Source organism: Panthera tigris, chromosome B2, assembly GCF_018350195.1.
Source record: "Panthera tigris isolate Pti1 chromosome B2, P.tigris_Pti1_mat1.1, whole genome shotgun sequence".
NCBI classification, from domain to species: domain Eukaryota; kingdom Metazoa; phylum Chordata; class Mammalia; order Carnivora; family Felidae; genus Panthera; species Panthera tigris.
Window position 1 is genome coordinate 32,676,904 of NC_056664.1, and position 17,622 is coordinate 32,694,525.

The 17,622-nt window shown below is 51.7% G+C and overlaps 1 long non-coding RNA gene across 1 annotated transcript; it reads right to left on the reverse strand.

Annotated features, from left to right (window-relative positions):
• Window positions 1–1,080: 1,080 nt before the first annotated feature.
• On the reverse strand, window positions 1,081–13,067 carry LOC122238604. Its single transcript, XR_006217597.1, has 3 exons — window positions 12,950–13,067; window positions 7,636–7,684; window positions 1,081–1,697 (listed from the first exon to the last, which is right to left on the reverse strand). It is a non-coding gene; the product is annotated as an uncharacterized LOC122238604 (long non-coding RNA).
• Between the last annotated feature and the right edge of the window lie 4,555 nt (window positions 13,068–17,622).

Here is a 17,622-nt window from a genome sequence, read left to right on the forward strand (position 1 = left end):
GGCTAACATTCCCAAGACCACACAGTAGTTACGTGGAGAAGACAGGATTCAGACCCAAGTTGCCAAACCAGTCTATTCTCCAATTTCCAGCATGGTAGTGGGTGGGTCCCTCTTTCATCGTTGAATAGTCAACAAATATTAAAAGGCACACCAGTGTCAGCAGGGCATCAGGCCACAGTATACAGCAGACAAAGCTCCTGCCCTTACATAGATCACAGTACAGGGGGCTCCCCAATGCTGGGGCGGGGGGCTGTCTCCCATCATGTGTATAAAAACATGCACAGCATGTCTCCCCAAAGCAGCTCAAGGTTGAAAATATATTTCTCTGCCATCACCAGCATGGTTCCTCCTCCTCCTCCTCACCCTCACCCCAATCTTGCACGGAAGGTATGAGCATTGCCCTTACAGAGGAGGAAATGAAGGAGGACCAGAGGGGGAAGTGATCTGCCCAAGGTCTCAGGGCCAGAGGGGACAAGCGGAATTTGAACCCCACGCAGGATGCAGCCTCTCAGAGGCCAGGCTGTGGGGTTCCGAAGGCTGTGCAACGATCACAGCCGGCTGAGCAGGTGGTGGTGGGTTGAAATCAAGTTTTGAGGTGCAGTTCAATCTATAAATCAGCCGCCTCCCTCACACACACACACGTGCGAGGTTGCGTGGTAGGTGTAGGTGAGCTAACCAGCGCTGAGTGTGGACGAGGGCCACGACAACAACGGGGGTGGGACCTGGGCGCTGGAAGGTAGGGGAGCAGAGAGGCCAGCTGGAGCCTAGCTGGGCGCGGCGGCTTCCCTGGTCTCCATGGCGATGCGGGGGCAGGGTGGGGGAGGAGGAGGGGGGCCTCTGCGCATTGATCTCGCTCCAGTCAGATTCAATCCCCGGTGAAAATGGATTTTTTAATGCGTCTATTAGCTGCTTTGAAAACGCAAATTGAGTTCAGGAGAGATGGAGGCCGCCATCAGAAAACAATTTGGCGTCCGAGGCCCTGGGGGATCAGGAGCGCCCCAGCATGGGGTCCCCCCAAGCCTGAGCGTAGCCTCGATGGGGGAGGGGGTACTTTGGGCTCTTTACTCCTCTCCAGCCCCCAGCGTGACACGGGGATTTAGCGGGAGCTGTGGGGCCAGCTTTTCTCTAGAAACTAGCAAATTGCGGCCCCGGAGGAAAGCCAGTTTCTGGGAAGGGCACAATCCAGGAAGGCTTCCTGGATGAGGCAGGATTCTAAGGGGCCTTTGAAGAGGCACATTCAGCATATCCCTGCTCAGGTAAAAAATAATGCCCAGCAAGCTTTGACCCAGCGCTTTGCAATGTATAAAGCGCTCCCTCGCTGTCTTTTAGTGGAGTCGTATTAAAGACTGCAGACAGCATTTTGAAGTTAAGGAACTCTGGGTTTGGGAAGCACGTTGCCAAGATCATTCAAGCAGGGCCAAAGCCAGACTTGTTTTGTGAGACGTACCTCTCTGGGAGGGAAAGGAGCTGCAGGAGCCGGCCTGGGCCAGGGGACTTGCAGGGCAGGGATCTGGATTGGCTGGGCTGCCTGCTGCCAGGTGATCAGCTTTCTAGAGAAGACTAAGTACGGGGCTGGAGGAGGCAGAAGCGGTAGGGAGAGATTGGGGTGGGGGGGAGTTCAGGTACACAATTATTTCTCTCCGTTGTCATTTGCTGTTTAGGCAGCCTTCTTTGCATATGTAAATGAGTTCATCCTCCTGCAATTACACAGTAATCAGGAGCAAATTACCTTCTTGCTGTTTACTTTCAGCGTCCTTAATTAATCTGGTTATTAGACGATTAATGAAGCTTGTTTGGTGAGAAATTCATAGCAAGAATAGAGAAGGGTGTGTGTGTGTGTGTGTGTGTGTGTGTGTGTGTGTGTGTGTGTGTGTGTGTAGGGGTAGGAGACATTGCATTTATCCAGGAATAGAGGCAGTCCCTGGGTTTCCCCTCAACCTTCTCAGCCTCTCTCCTGCACTCCGTGGGGGGGAGGGGGGGGTGGCTGCACACACCCCAGACCCACTCCTCCCCTATCTTCCTTCACCAAACCTTTGTGGTTTGGGAAGATGGTCCCAGTGTCCTCCAGAGTCCTTTAAGGACACTGGCCCCAAAATAGGCCTAGAGGTGGGCAGTCAGTTCCCAGAGCCCCTCCAGATACTCCCAACTCATACATACTCTCCTGTTCACTGCCCTCCCCAGACCTGCCCCAGCAGTGTTCCAAAAGTGGCCCTTTCCCCTCTCAAGGCAGAGGTAACCTCCAAGCTTCTGCCCAGAGGTTACTGAGTGCACCCCCCACATTACACCCACACATTGGGCTGTGCAACCACGAACCCCTGGCTAAGGGGCCATTGAGATTATATTTCTTTTAATATTTTAGCCCCTACCAGATCCTGGGGCAGCACTCAGGCATTCCTCCTGAGGTACCCTTTCCTAGGTAATCCCTGGGCATCCCAAGGACAAGTGTTCACGTGCCACAGTTCCATCGTTCCATCCTGGGGCCATCTGTGATCTGACTTCTCCTATCTGGCTGCTGTTAAGGACTTCTCTTTGGATTTCTGCAGTTTCACTACAATGTTTCAAGGTGGATCTCCTTACTCTGCTTGAATCCTTCATGCTTCCTTCCCAGCATGTGTCTTTCTTTATCATTTCTGGGAAATTCCTTATCACCATATTGTTAAATATCGCCTCCCCCAATTCTCTCAACTATCTCCTCAGGAATTCCTAGATGACATTTGTTCAATTCCTCATTCTGTCTCCCATGTCTTTTTCTCTCTTGTTAATAGTTTTCTGTGTGCTGCATTATGGCTAGTGATTTCTTCAAATCTATTTTCCAGTTCACTAACCATCTCTTCAACTATATCTAATCTGTTGTTTAACCCATCCATTGAGTTTTAAATTTCCTCATTTTTATTTTCATTTTTTAGTCTTTGTTCACGTGCATATTTGCCTGGTTTTCCTGGTAGCATCTTTATTTCTCTAAACATTTTACACAAGCTATTTTTTTTTAATATTCTGGATCTGATCATCCCAATATCTTAACTCTCGAGGACTAATTCTACCATTTGCTGTTTTCTAACTCACTCATGATTATTTCCTTGTGTACTCTGTAATTTTGTATTGTAAACCCAAGCTCGGTTGAGCTCTATCCATCAGAATCCTGTACAGCAGGAGTTGAGGGTATGTCCCTCCCAGGAGACTTTGCTTTTGCTTCTGCTAGGTGCTCCGGGTACTACTAACATACTTGGAGTTAATTTCACCACTTGGAGTTTCCTGCAACCCATAGGTAATGCAAATGTTTACCCTAAACCCCTGTGTGGGTAGCCATGTGGTTACAAATTTAAAGGCTTTTCTTTCTACCTGAGCACATGCTGAAATAGACAACATTTCTTACCCTTTCTCTTTGCCACAGGATGGATTTTTTCCCCCTCTATCCTTTCACCAAAAGTGCAGTCTTTCAAAGCCCTGGTTTTTGTAGAGGGTCTCAATTACAACTCCCCACCTTGAGTGGTCACAGTCCATTTCCTTCCTCCTCTAAGCCTTTATTTCTGGACTTGGACAACTTTGTTTCCCAGGAGACATTTCTGGTTGTCACAACTGGAAGAGGGAGTTGCTATTGGTATCTGTTGGGTAGAGGCCAAGGTTGCTGCCAAACATCCTACAGGATGCCCGACATCCTACATCCTATAGGACAGCGCCCATCCCAACAAAAATTAATACAGCCCAAAATGTCAACAGCGCTGCTATTGAGAAACACTGATCTAGGTCATGGAGATGTGTGTGCAAATGACCTGAGGTCTCCCTGCAGCTTTGGAGCTCCCTAACACCCAGGCTTCCAGCATTCTCTTTATGTTTGACATTCTAAAGATTTTCCTTGCATTTATTCATTCATTCTATACGCACGGCCATGCATTTCAAAGAATAGTTTGTCTATTTTATGGAGCATCTCTGGGTGTCTCATATATTCACTTGTCACTCCTGCCTGCATCCACCTCTCTAACATCTGCTGCTCTGGCTCACCTCTCATTGTCTGTTAGCCGCCCCTCTGTTTCACCCCTTCTCCCTGCTCCTGTGTGCACCTGGCTTGGGAGACAATCAAAAGAGTCATGAGAAGGGGCGCCTGGGTGGCTCAGTCAGTTAAGCGTCCGACTTCGGCTCAGGTCACGATCTCGCGGTCCGTGAGTTCAAGCCCTGTGTCGGGCTCTGGGCTGATGGCTCAGAGCCTGGAGCCTGCTTCCAATTCTGTGTCTCCCTCTCTCTCTGCCCCTCCCCCATTCATGCTCTGTCTCTCTCTGTCTCGAAAATAAATAAACGTTAAAAAAAAAATTTAAAAAAAAAGAGTCATGAGAAGGCGTGACATGCCCACCAGCAGCAGTGATGATTGGGGTTCACAGACCCCTAAATCCTACCCCCGTGGCCTGACTCCGTGAGGCCGAGGCCCGATTCCTACAACCTCCCCCTCCCCAGATCTCCAGGTCTCTTCACCTCCCTGACCCACAGCCTCAGAGAGTGTCCTTTCCTCCCCCCAGCCCAAGGCCCAAGTGATTGCCACAGAAGGAATATTCATCCTGTCCTTGGAGTCTGTGTTGGTCTTGTCCACTCTGGTGTCTGGCCCACAGGAGATGCTCGGTATGGACTCCTCAAATGGATGGATGAATGAATGAATGAATGAATGAATAATGGATGAGGCCTGATTTTGGGGCCCACCAATGCCATCATAGCAACTGAGCATAGATTTCCCATAGTTTGGATTATTCTATTCAAAGTGACACTGTGTTGGGACAACCATAGTTCAGCCTAGTTCCCTAAACACACATTTAGGGAAAAGGTGTCTCTAATGCTTCAAGGGCACAGCCAGGCTAGAAACGCTCCCAATTTATACAACTTAGCACACTTAACCTCGTAAACTGCAACAGCCACACCCCAATTTGTGGTGACATTATTGTTTCCTTCGAGAACAAATATGGGTGAGCTCTTGCTTGTTTGTCAGCACAGGGCCCAGCCTGGGATGAGGAGAAAGCAAAGACAGACCAAAGCTGTTAGTCTTTACCTCCCGAAACCCAAACTGCCCCCAACTGGCCTCATCCTGGATAAAACAAAATGAGGTCTCTGTTGCCCTAGCAGTCCCTGGAATTTCAAGGTCATTCACTCCATTCATTCACTCAGTAAATATTTCTAGAACGTCTTCCATGTGCTGGGCACTGTTTTCGGCATTAGATGTTTAGCAGAAAAAAAGGGGCACCTGGGTGGCTCAGTCGGTTAAGTATCCGACTTCGGCTCAGGTCATGAGCTCGTGGTTCATGGGTTGAAGCCCCGTGTCGGGCTCTGGGCTGACAGCTCAGAGCCTGGAGCCTACTTCAGATTCTGTGTCTCCCTCTCTCTCTCTCTCTCTGCCCCTCCCCCACTCATTCTCTCTCTCTCTCTCTCTCTCTCTCTCTCAAAAATAAACATAAATAAATAAATAAATAAATAAGTTTAGTAGACAACAGAATAAAGTCCCTGCCCACTCAGTGCTTTTGTTCTCCCAGGGGAGAGACACAATTAAATGTGTTATGTGATGCCGGAGTGTGATGAGGTCCATGAGGAGAAATAAAGTGGGGGTGGTGAGTAGTGATGGGTGTGCTGTTGAGGGGCAATCCGGAAACACTTCTCTGTGAGGACAACTTAGTTCAGTGAAGCTCACCAGCATTAGGAGAGAGAAGGTTCCATGGTGGAACAGCAGTACCTGAATCATGGGCAAGATCGGGGAGCCCCACCGGGTGACTGTGAGAGAGAAGGAGGGAGGGAGGGAGTGAGGGAGGAAGGAAGGAAGGGAGGAAGGAAGGAAGGAAGGAAGGAAGGAAGGAAGAAGGAAGGAAGGTAGGAAGGAGGAAGGAAGGAAGGAAGGAAGGAAGGAAGGAAGGAAGGAAGAAGGAAGGAAGGAAGGAAGGAAGGAAGGAAGGAAGGAAGGAAGAAGGAAGGAAGGAAGAAGGAAGGAAGGAAGGAAGGTAGGAGGAAGGAAGGAAGGAAGGAAGGAAGGAAGGAAGGAAGGAAGGAAGGAAATGAGGCAGGAGAAATACCGAGGGCCCACCCCGAATCTCCCCCGACTTAGCTAGAGATCTGAGGGGGAAACCCAGAGGGTTTTAAGCAGGCGTGTAAAAGAATCCGATGTACGTTTTCCCCAAAGCCCTCTGACTGAGGTTTGGGGAACTGAGTAAGAGGGCAGGAGCTGAAGCTGAGGGCCGCTTAGGAGGGCATCTAAATAACCCAAGCTAAGGATAATGGTTTGCACCCAGCAAGAAGAAGCAGTTGGATTCTGAGACATCCTCAAGGCCAGCCAACAGGATTTGCTGACACGTTGTGTGAAGGGTAGGGGTTAGGGGTCAAGGTTGAGCCCAAAGTTTCTGACTGTGAGGAGGGGGGGGTCTTTTATTGAGAGGGGAGAGGAAAGAGGAACAGGGTGATGAGTATGCAAAAGTCTGGATCTGCTCACGCTAAGGTGGAGGTACCCAGTAACGGGGTTCAGGACACGCTACCCCCAAATATGGCACCTTGGCGTATTGAATATTTTAAACTTGAATGTGTTTGAGAAAACGGCTTTCTCCCCTGAAACAAGTCATGAAACTCTTGTGGGAGAGACACCTTTCCCATACCCGGAGGAAAGGGGCCTCCTTATCTCTGAAGACAAAGCAGGGACCAGAAGAACCCCAACAAATAGATCAGCTAAGTTCCCATGGCTCCCCTGGCAGTCTCTAACCCGTATTTCTACAGGACTGCCTACTTCATCAAACCTAGCATAAAAATACCCAGTTCTGTTTCTTTGGGTCTCCATTTCCTTATGAAGGCTCCTGTATCGTGTAAAACTCGCATTACATCAACCTGTATGCTTTTCTTCTGTTAATACGTCTCTGTTTTAATTTTCAGACCCAGCCAGGGATCCTAAGAGGGTGAAGGAAAACTGCTCTCCCCTATACTGGCAGAGCTGAGGAGTACCCAGGGGGCCACATGGATTGAGTTCTGGTGTAAGAACAGGGCTAAAGATACACATTTGGGAGTCAAAGCTACAGGACCTGATGAGAACCCCTGGCGTGAAAACAGTTGGAGAAGCAAAGGAGGAAGGAAGGGAGCACCTGAGCACTGGGCGTACAAACATTTCAGAAGTCATTAAAGGCACAGGTCAGGCCCTATCGTGCTTAAAGCTTTCCAGAGGCCTGCTGACGGCATGCTACAAGGTCCTGGGTGATGACGCCTTTGGGCCTCTCTGTCCCCACCTCCCTCACAGTCCCCACAAATCACTGCACCAGACTCAGCCTCCTTAGTGTCTTAAACCTGCTAGACCCTTTCCCACCTCTGTGTCTTTGCACATGCCGTTCCCTTTGCCTAAGAAGTTCTTCCCCTGCCCTCATCCCCTGACTTCCTCTTTCTTTGGGTCTCATCTCAAAGTCAGCCCCCTCAGAGAGGACTTCCCTGACTCCCCATTCTCATATAGACAGACAGACACACACACACACACACACACACACACACACACCATTATTCTCTTTCATGGGATCCCATTCTTTGCTGGGAGAGCACTTACTACAAACTGTAATTATATATATATGAGGGTGTTGATTAGAGAAATGTCTGTCCCTCTTCCCCCACTTGCCCATAACTCCATGAGACAAGGAACATTACCTGTCTTTTGCCACTGTATAGAGTGAAATACGTGTTGAATGATGAATGCCTAAGGAGTAAAAACAAACACTGGTTGATCATTGGACTACATTCTCAATACTGAACCAGACCTTTTACATCACTGACTGTGGCAGACGTCACCACTGCTAACCAATATTTCCAGTTGTCTTCTTCTAGGCACAGGGTTACAAATCCTCATCCCCTTGGAGTCATATGGGTTTGTAGCATTTTTTTTTTTAGTTTATTTATTTTGAGAGAGACAGAGTGCAAGCAGGGGAGGGGCAGAGAGAGAAGGAGTGAGAGAATCCCAAGCAGGCTCCACGTGTGGTCAGCGTGCAGAGCTGGATGTGGGCTCGAACCCATGAAACCATGAGATCATGACCTGAGCTGAAACCAAGAGTCAGTCGCTTGACCAACTGAGCCATCCGGGGGCCCCTATAGCAACTTTTTCTTAAATTTTAAGTAGGCTCCATGCCCAACATGGGTCTTGAACTCATGACCATGAGATCTAGAGTCACATGCTCTAGGGGCACCTGGATGGCTCAGTCGGTTGAGCATCCGACTTCGGCTCAGGTCATGATCTCACAGTTTGTGGGTTCGAGCCCTGCGTTGGGCTCTGGGCTGACAGCTCGGAGCCTGGAGCCTGCTTCGGAATCTGTGTCTCTCCGTCTCTCGGCCCCTCCCCTGCTCATGCTCTGTGTCTCTCTGTCTCTCAATAATGAATAAATGTTAAAAAAAAAAATTTGGAGTCACATGCTCTACCAACTGAGCCAGTCAGGCACCAGTTATAGGGGTTATAGACCCTGCTGTGGCCAATGCAATATGAGCGGAAAGGATTGTGTCACTTTCAGATGGAAGCACTTAAGGGCTGTTACGTAATTCTGCCCGTGCTCTTCCCCTGCCAAGAAAAACTTGTGTGGAGGTGATGACATCATAAGATGGAGAACCTCCATCATCTGCAGTCCCTGAGTAACTATGATATGAGCAGTGCCCATTTGCCCTGACCTGCAAGCAAGGTACAAAATCTTTGTGGTTTTAAGCCCCTGAGAAATTGTGGTCATTTGTTACACAGCATAACCTAGCCCACCTGACTAATACAGTGAGATCACTGAATTCTCCTAAGAGCCCCACCATGTGCTCTCTACGCCCACTCCTCAGAATCATTCAACCATCACGTATTGGTTGAGTCCCCACTGGAAGAGGGCGTTGGCCACATGCAGAGGAATGAGTCATGGCCAGCCCCTGAGAAACCTGTGGCCTTAGATACAGAAGTGGTCAAGAAAACACAAGTGGAGCAGAGTGGAGGCACAGCAGGACTTGTCCCAGAGGAAGAAATACAAGCTAGAATCTTGACCTGATCATGCCCATTGTCCAAGCAAGTGCAGGGAGAGGTAGCAGAAGGGATGGCATCCCTGGTTATAGGGACCAACTTAGGCAAAGGTTAAGACAAGGGTAGAAAAGTCAAAACAGCATGCTGGAGAGTCAGCAGAATATAGGTGCACTCATTCAAGAATATGTAAGCTGCTGTTATAGAAACAGCAAAATATAATGGTTTGAAAATAGAAGTTGAGTTCTCCCGTGCCTAAGAGTCCAGAGCTGGGTGCCCCTAGGCTACAATGTGGTTCTGCCATCCCTTAAACTTGACTCCAATCTCTGAGTTCAGAGTGGCTGCTCCAGCTCCTGCCATCACATCTGCCTCCCAGCCATAGGGAAGAGGAAAGCATTAAATGGAGCGCATGCCCACTCCTTCTAGAGATATAACTAGGAAACACAAGTCGTCATTCTTCCCTTCCAGCAGCTCCACCAACCAGTCATCCCAGCCAGCCTCAGCCCCAACTCTTTCCCCTCTGCATCTAACCAAGTCTCTCCTCTCCAGCTCCTCGCATTTCTCCAGGTCCTCATCTCTTGCCAGGCCCAAGGCAGTGGCCTCCTAACAGGTCTCCCAGGCTCCAGGCCAGGCCCTCCAAATCATCCCCCCTAAAATGGCCATCCCAATTTGCAGTTCTGACCAGGCCACTCGGCAGACCCTACAAGGCCGTCCTCCCCTCACCCTTGCCCACCTCTCCAGATTCCTCTCTCATTCCTGGAGTGTTCATCTCCATCTTCCCAATGCGCCTCCTTGGCTCCTCCTCCCAAATATCATGTTATTTATCGCCTCTGTCTCTTTGTTCATCCCGGAGATAGCCTTTCCTGTTTCCAGCTTGCAGATCTCACATCCTTCTGGGGGGGTGGGGGGCTCAGGTATTACTTCTTCAGGAAATGGACTCAGAGCCCCTGAGCTCCGGGCCGTGGACCTAGTCTCCACTTCCCCATTATTTCACAGTTGTTTCTTCAGTTGCTCTGCCTCTTAGTAATCAGCAGTGAACCTGGGCACATAGCAGTGCTTGAGAAGCAACTGAATGGAGAAATGAATGGTGGGCTAGTTGGGGCATCTCGGAGAGGCAATGCAGATGGGGGGCTAAGGGCGAGCACAGGAGCTAACCGCCTGGGTTCAAATCCCAGCTCCACTGCTTCCTGGCTGTGCACACCTGAGCAAGTTACTTAACCTCTCTGGGGTTCAGTGTCTCCGTCTGTAAAACGAGACTAAAGCTAGTACTCCCTTCATCCAGTTGTGGTAAAGATGAAACAAGCCAATGCATGTTGAACTTGGAGTGGTGCCTGGCGCTGAGTTAGCCCTTCTCGTTATGAGGCCAACCTCACGGGGGAACCTCTGATAAAAATGAGCAGGAAACAGCCTGAGCGTGGTTGCAGCTTGGAAAGACAGGAAGACACCTCCACTTCCGGCCAAAATGAAGTAGCAGGGACCAGATTTACCTTCCTGTCTGAAACAACAACAAAATGCATGAAATACACGAACCCAGCATTCTCCAACACTGGACATTAAGCAACAAATGACAGTGCTTCCCGAGACATGAGAAACAAAGGAGGGGAGCCCTACAATTGCCATGCGTATGCCCAGAGACAGCTTCCAGGCTCTGGCACAAGAGAGGGGACCCAGCCAAGAGCCTGGAGTCTCCCATGCTAGGGCAGACAGAGCTGGGGTCCAGAGAGACCAAAGCGGGTAGAGTTTGCCAGTCAGAGGCCAGAGAAGAGACAGCTACGCAGAGAGAATCCCAAGGAATCTTCCCTCAAGAGCCCAGCTGCATAGCAATCAGGTTCCAGCAGGAAGCAAGCGGAAGCTGCTTAGAGGGCACGGATCACCAGGATTACACATGACCCACCAACCAGAGGAGAAAGCCTAGAGGTTTCGCTTTGCCAGTGGGGTGAAATGAGCCCTCACTAAATGCTGCTCTGGCCCCACCTAACAAAGCTTGAAAGCAAGACCTGAAAGGATTGAACCGTTTCCAAGTAACTTAACCACATTCCAGACAAAGCTCAAGAACCTTTATATGTATACAAAAATAACCAGCACCCTGTGCAGTGAAATTCACAATATCAGGCATCCAATAAGAAATGATCAGGTCACGCAGAGGAAGGATATGCAGCTCATAATGAGAAGATCAATCAATCAATTGAAACCAGCCGGGAAATGACATGGCATGAGTGAGCGAGGGTATTCAAACAGTTATTGTAACTGTATTCCACACGTTCAAGAAGCTGGAGGAAAACAAACGCTTAACTAGAGCCATGGAAGGTATGAGAAAGACCCACTTGAGCCTCTAGAGACGAAAGTTACAGTGCTGAGATGAAAAATGCACTGGAAACAATTAACAGCAGTTGGAAACCACAGAGGGGGAAAAAAGGTTAGGGAACCTCAAAACATAGTAATAAAACGTACACAAAATGAAACACAAAGAGGAAACAGACCCAAAATGAAAGAGTAGAGCATCACTGAGTTATTGGGCAACTTTGAGGCCAGATACATGTGTGCAGAGGTCCCTGAAGGAGAGAAGATAGAGGGGAGGACAGAAACAGTTTCGAAGAAATAATGGCCAAAAGCTTTCCAAATATGAGAACAGTAAACCCCCAGATCCCACAAGCTCCACAAAACCCAAGTGCAAGAAACATGAAGAAATGTCACACCGAGGCACGTCATAATCAAATTGCTTAAAACCGGCGATAAAGAGAAAACCTTAAAAGCAGCCAGAGAAAAGGGAGGTTATATACATTAGGACAAAGATCAGGATGACGACAGATTTCTCGCGGGAAAGACACAAGCCAGAAGGCAGGGAGCAGCATGTTTAAGGAACCCAGATGAAGACTGGAAGCTTGGGGGAAGGGCGGGGGGCGGGGGGGGGCAGAGGGGGGGGGCCAGAGCCCACCGTCCAGGGCGACAGGTGGTGACGGCATGAAATCCAGGGATGGCAGAGAGAGCGGCGGAGACTTAGCCACCGCCCTGGGGTGCGAAGCGCAGTGTAGGGGAAGCTGTGGGTTCTGGCTCAGGTGGCTGCCGATCACCAAAACGGGGGACGTGGGAGAGGAACACATTTAGGAGACGCTGTGGCTTTCACCACGGATGATTCTGAGTAACTAGCAGGGTGCACGGAAGGAGGTTTGGAGGCTGGGAGAGATACATAAATTTGGCACTTGTCTGATGATAGATTAGTCAGAATAGGAAAAGCTGTAACTCAGAAACAAATAAATCCTGAAATCTCAGCATCTTAACAAAAAAGCTTCTTATTCACACAAAGTTCACAGCGGGTTGGCAGAGGAGGTGCTGGGGCCAGTGATTCGGGGACCCACCAGCCCTCCATCTTTTATGCCAACTAAACCCGCGAGAGGAGGGGCCTGGCGGAGGAACACCATAGGCCCCGGCGAGAAGTGATGGGCGTGGTCGCTCCCCACAGTTCATTGGCCAGAAATGTCACGTGGCCTCTAGCCGCCTGCAAGGGAGGCTGGGAAACGAAGGGGGAGGACGCGGAACTTTGGGAAAGCGCTGAGGCCGTGAGTTTAGGTGGGAGAGAGCCCCCGGAACTTTTGAGGTAGAAGAAAAGAACTAAAGGGCATGGGCCAGGAGCCCCAGAGGGAGCTCTAGCCTTTGAGGAGTAGGGGGGAAGAAAAATCCTAAACCACAGAGGAGGGCGAGCCGGGTGGAGGAAGAAGAGAAGGGCACACACACACTGTCCTGGAGGGTAGGGCTCCAGGGCAGGTGCAAGACCTATCCTGACCTGCCCGTGTGTCCTTTGGAGTCTTGACATCGTCTTCAGGAGATAGTATTATCTCTGTTTCACAGATGCAGAAAGCGAGGTTCCGAGGGCTGAGTGACTCAGGTGCCTGAGTCACAGTGACCTGGCAGAGACCAAAGCCAGGGTTCTTCCCCCCAAGCTCTGCTCCCTGCTTTCCCAAGTGCACCCTCGGAAGGGACAGTGCTTACCAGGGAGAGCTCTTACTGGGATCCTCTGAAAACCGTGCTTCTCTGATTTTCTAGGTTGATCGGGATGGTGGTGGGGAGGGTCTTTCTGGGGCCTCTCAAATCCTCACCAGCTTCTCGGCCCCCCCGGACCTCAGGTTCCTCCACCACCTCCGTTGACCTGCACCCCGAGCACCACACTGTGGTAAGAGTGCAGGGCTGGCCGGCCCACCTGGACTGGTCCTGCCCCCAAACAACCCACACCCCTTCTCCATCTCCCCCTGCCCCACAGTATTAACAAAACCTCCTCCCGTCACAGATCACAGACAGACAACCGGGACTGGGGATGCCAAAGCAAGGGCCTCATTTGCATAGGCAAGCTCCTCCCCCACCCCTTGATGTGTGCACAGTTGCCATAGCAACATGCCCCCAAAGACTCTTCTTCCCAGTCACCTCCCCTTCCTGTACTGCTTGGAATGCTGGCTCCCTACCCAGGCTGCGAGGGCTCAGAACTCAATCCCTCATTTTACGGATGAAGAAACTGAGGCCCAGAGAGGGAAAGCAACTTGCCCAAGGGCACACCGCGAGTCAGCAGCAGGTCCTTACCTAGAATCCGGGTCCCCTGATACCAACTCCAGGTGTCTCTCACCCTGGGGGGGGGGGGGGGATTGGGGGGGGTGGGGATCAGCTCCCTTTCCAATCACCAGCTTGCTACATTCAGGCTCACCTTGGGCCTCTAGGGAAGACCTTGGGCAGCTACAATGAAGAAATGACCACTGGGCTTTGGGCAGAGACTCAGGGTCAGAGCCAAGCACGGGGCATTGTGGAGGTGCGGATACAGCTAAATAGGCCCCTCTGGGTCTCCAGCCCAGCCCCTCCCCCACAACTCACTCATTCCACAAGTATTTATTATATGCCTGCTGTGTGTCAGGTGCTGTTCTAGGCCCCCGGGGTTCAGCTGTGATCAAAGTGACGAAACCCCCTGCCCTACGGGGCTGACATCCTTGTGGGAGCAGGAAGATGATGTGCAAACCACGTGGACGTAATATGATGTTGGGGTGAGGTGATGTTCAGAAAGGGGTAGAGGGCCACTTGCTACTCGAGTTAAGGTAATCTGCGTGTTCTTTCACAACTTACCTGTCCCCTGTCCCACACCCCAGGGCAGCTGGTATCTTCATACCAGACTCCGATATGATTGCCAAGCAATTGATGTGTTTTGGGCGAACGCACCTTGGCCCAGGAGACTGAGGCTTTACCGGTAGAATTTTAAGTAGCACAGGTGGCAGCTGGGAAGATGTTTGGGGGCAGCGGGCTCCCTGAAACGCTGCGGGCAGCTGCCCTTCCTGTTCCTAGCATGGCCTGCAGGCTCAAAAAAATCTGCTATCAGAGGCCCAGCAAAGATCACCTACCACCACAGTCCAGCATCAAAATACTAGACTGCAGTATAGTTCCTGCAGAAAGACGGCCCTTCACTTCATAGCGAGAAAGAACAGCAAGTCACAAGTGCCCCTGGAAGCGGACTCCAGATGCCAGGCTCTGTTAGCAGACCCCTCCCTGGGAGGGGGGTTTTATTCCACTTCCCGTGGAAATCTTCAAACATGTAAGTGGAGAGTAGTATAAAGAAACTCCCAGGTGCCTGTGTGCAGCTCAAGAAACAGCAACTCGAGGCTACTCAGGTTTTCACCCGACCCCCTTCCTGCCCACTGGAACAGCAAACTGGGACTGGTTTTATAAGGAAAGGGAAGAGCAGGAAGGCCCTCCCACCCCAACCTGGAAGAGGAGGGCTCTCCAGAAGTTCCAACAAGGCAAGCCAACAAGGAGGCATTCTTGGGCAGGGAGTGCCCAGGGCAGACCCTGAAGCTAAGGGAGCCCTGGGGAGCCACAGCCAGGATGGGGGCTCCTGGGCCAGCTGATGGGGTAGAGGAGCCTGGCTAAGGGAGCCAAGCCCCATTTCCTGCCCCAATTTCACCTCTTTGTTTTCTTTCCCTCCTCTCTCTTCCCCCCTCCCTTGCAATAAAAACATAATTATGGGCTTTATAAAAAAAAAAAAAAAGGCAAATTATGGTGACATGCTTTAATTATCTGCCGAGCAATGGCGGGCTGAATTACACAGGCAGGGCCTTGGAGGTTACCTAAAAATAAAGCAAGAAGCCTCATTAAATGCTAATTGCTGCTTTTGCCAACTGAAGTGAGATCTGGGTACCATGTGCCATTCAGTGCCAGGCTGTCTTCAGGGAGGTCCAAGCCCTGGGAGGCTCCGAGTGCCAGGGCCAAGCTCTGCTGGACACCCAGGGCAGTGCAGGGCAGGCGGTGGGGGCAGAGAGAAGCTCAGATGTCAGGGAGAGTGCCTCAGTCTCCTCTCGCTGTTGAGTGGGCAGATGGAAACCCCAGGCTGGGAGGAGGAAGCTGCAGGCCTTAGTAAGAGCCTCTAAAACAAAGGGCCTGTGGCCTGTCCTCTGGCCAGAGAGGAGCCACATGGCCTCCTGAAAGGTCAGCATCTTTCTGTGGGCTCCCAAGGACCCCTCCCTGGGCCTGGAAGCTGAGATGGTGTGGGGGCACCTGGCATGGTGTTCACAGGCCACTTCCTGGTCCTTTTTGCCTCTGCCACCGGGGCCTGAGAAGGCAGGACAGGAGAAACAGACTAGGAGACACTGGAACTTCGCATCTGCGCTGGAAGGGACACAAGCTTGTATACTGCCTCTGAAGCTGAGTCCCCAGGGACCTAGGAGTTCCACAAAGGTGTCCTGTGTGCCCCGCTGGCTTGGTAGCTTGGTGGGCTTCTGCCCAGGGCCAGTAGTAGCCTAGCCTTGGCTTTGGGCCTCCACGAGCTCTCAAGTGGGCGTTGTTCCCTCTTGTCTGCAGAACCCCAAGGTCCAGTGCCACATCCACCTCATTCATTACTGCACACCCGCAGCCTGGCCCGTAGTAGGTACTTAGTACCTGTGGATTGGATGCGTAAAGAACCAGGTCTGGGTGGGGCCCATTATTTGCTTTTCTAACAAGTTCCCGGGGATGCTGCTGCTGATTTAAAGGAAAGGTTCTGCCATTGGAACAGCTTGAAAACCACTGAGTTCCCTGGCCCACTGGGCTGCATAGCAGACACCTGGGGAGATTGTAAAATGTATTGTCACCGACCCCACCCACAAAGGAGGAGGCTGCAGCCCTGGGGCCTCTGGGCCTCCCCCTGGGAGCTTGTGGACACCCCATCACCCTGCTTACCGAGCAAAGGTCTCTGGGGGCCACCATCCCTCTCTCCAGGGAACCAGGGACACTGCAAAGCCAACCCCCATCTTTTTGAAGTGTAAAATTCCAAAGGCACTGCTCATCTGTCTGCCTCTCTTGGGTGTCCCACATGAGCCCGGGGAATTAACAGCATGGCAGAGGGAGCAAAGGTGAGCAGCCACGGGGCTTTTCCACCCATGCATCAGAGCACATCCCAGTGGGGCCCACCTGTGGGATCCCAGGCCCGGCTTCACCGGCTGTGCCTTCCAGGTGATGCATGGCACCCACCCTCCCACACCCCTGTGCCGGGTCTGCCTCCCGGAAGTGCTGGGGAGACTAGTCCCTCCTCTCCACCCCTGACCCATGGAGCCGCACACTTCTCCATTTCCCGGACACGGCTCCTTGGAATTCACACCCCACCCAAGGCTTCCCCTACCTACCCCACCCTATTCCTATAACTATGTTCCTTTGGGATATTCGGCATTTCTAGGCTGTAGAAATGCTGAGGCCTAGATCTTCCCCATCAGACGGGAAGCTCCCTGAGGGAGAGGCTGTGTTTCGCCCCTTAGGGCAGTCCCTGAAGGTGGGGCTAGGTCTCCTCCATCTGACTGGCACCCCCCTGAGGCCGGGCCCTGGGTGCCTCCTTTCCACCTGCCCCTTCACAGAGTCCTAGGCAGGCTGGACTAGGCCAAGTCTCAGGAATGCCTGACGGGTCTAAGGCCCACCAAGAGCCCACCCCTGGCTCTGGGCGCTGAGGGGAGCAGAGCGGGCAGCACCCCACTTGGAAAGAAGTTGATTCTTCCCAGTGGAAGCTAGAAGAGAGGCTCCGCAGATATCGGGGGCTCCACAGATGTGGGGAGGGCGCCTGGCAAAGGCCTGTGCCGAGCATCAAATCCTCCGCCTAGCCTTGGGCCTCAACACCGCAGTCGCCTTGGGAGGGAAACAGACCAGAGAGGGGACAAGGTGCCCGGGCTGGAGATGTCATTGGAGGACTGGCTGCACTCCCCTTCATCCAAACCGCCCCCACCACAGGCACGCGCTCACACACCCCGCCCTGGGAGCTTCTGGCAAACACCCTTGGTCTGACCACCTAGTTTTGCCTGATTAGGCTAGAGCACTGGGTAGAATCTATTCTGGGGCGCAGGAACCATCCTGCGAAAGCAAGACAATCAGTGACAGACACCCTCTTTGCCCTTCCTTTCCTTACAAATACTGAGCATAAAGTAGGTGCTCTACACACACACACACACACTCTCTCTCTCTCCCAGGCCCTCCAAGGGAACAGATTGCCTGAGCAGAGATGGGCGTGACACCAGCCCTCCCGAAGGAGTTAGATGGGCTTACTTACATAGGGGGCACTGCCCAGGGCACCATTTAATGCACCAGCCTCACCTTTACACACCCAGTCCCTGCCTGGCCCCCACTGGGGTCCTTCCAGGCCCTTGGCCCTCACGCCCCACACTTCAGCCAGCCAA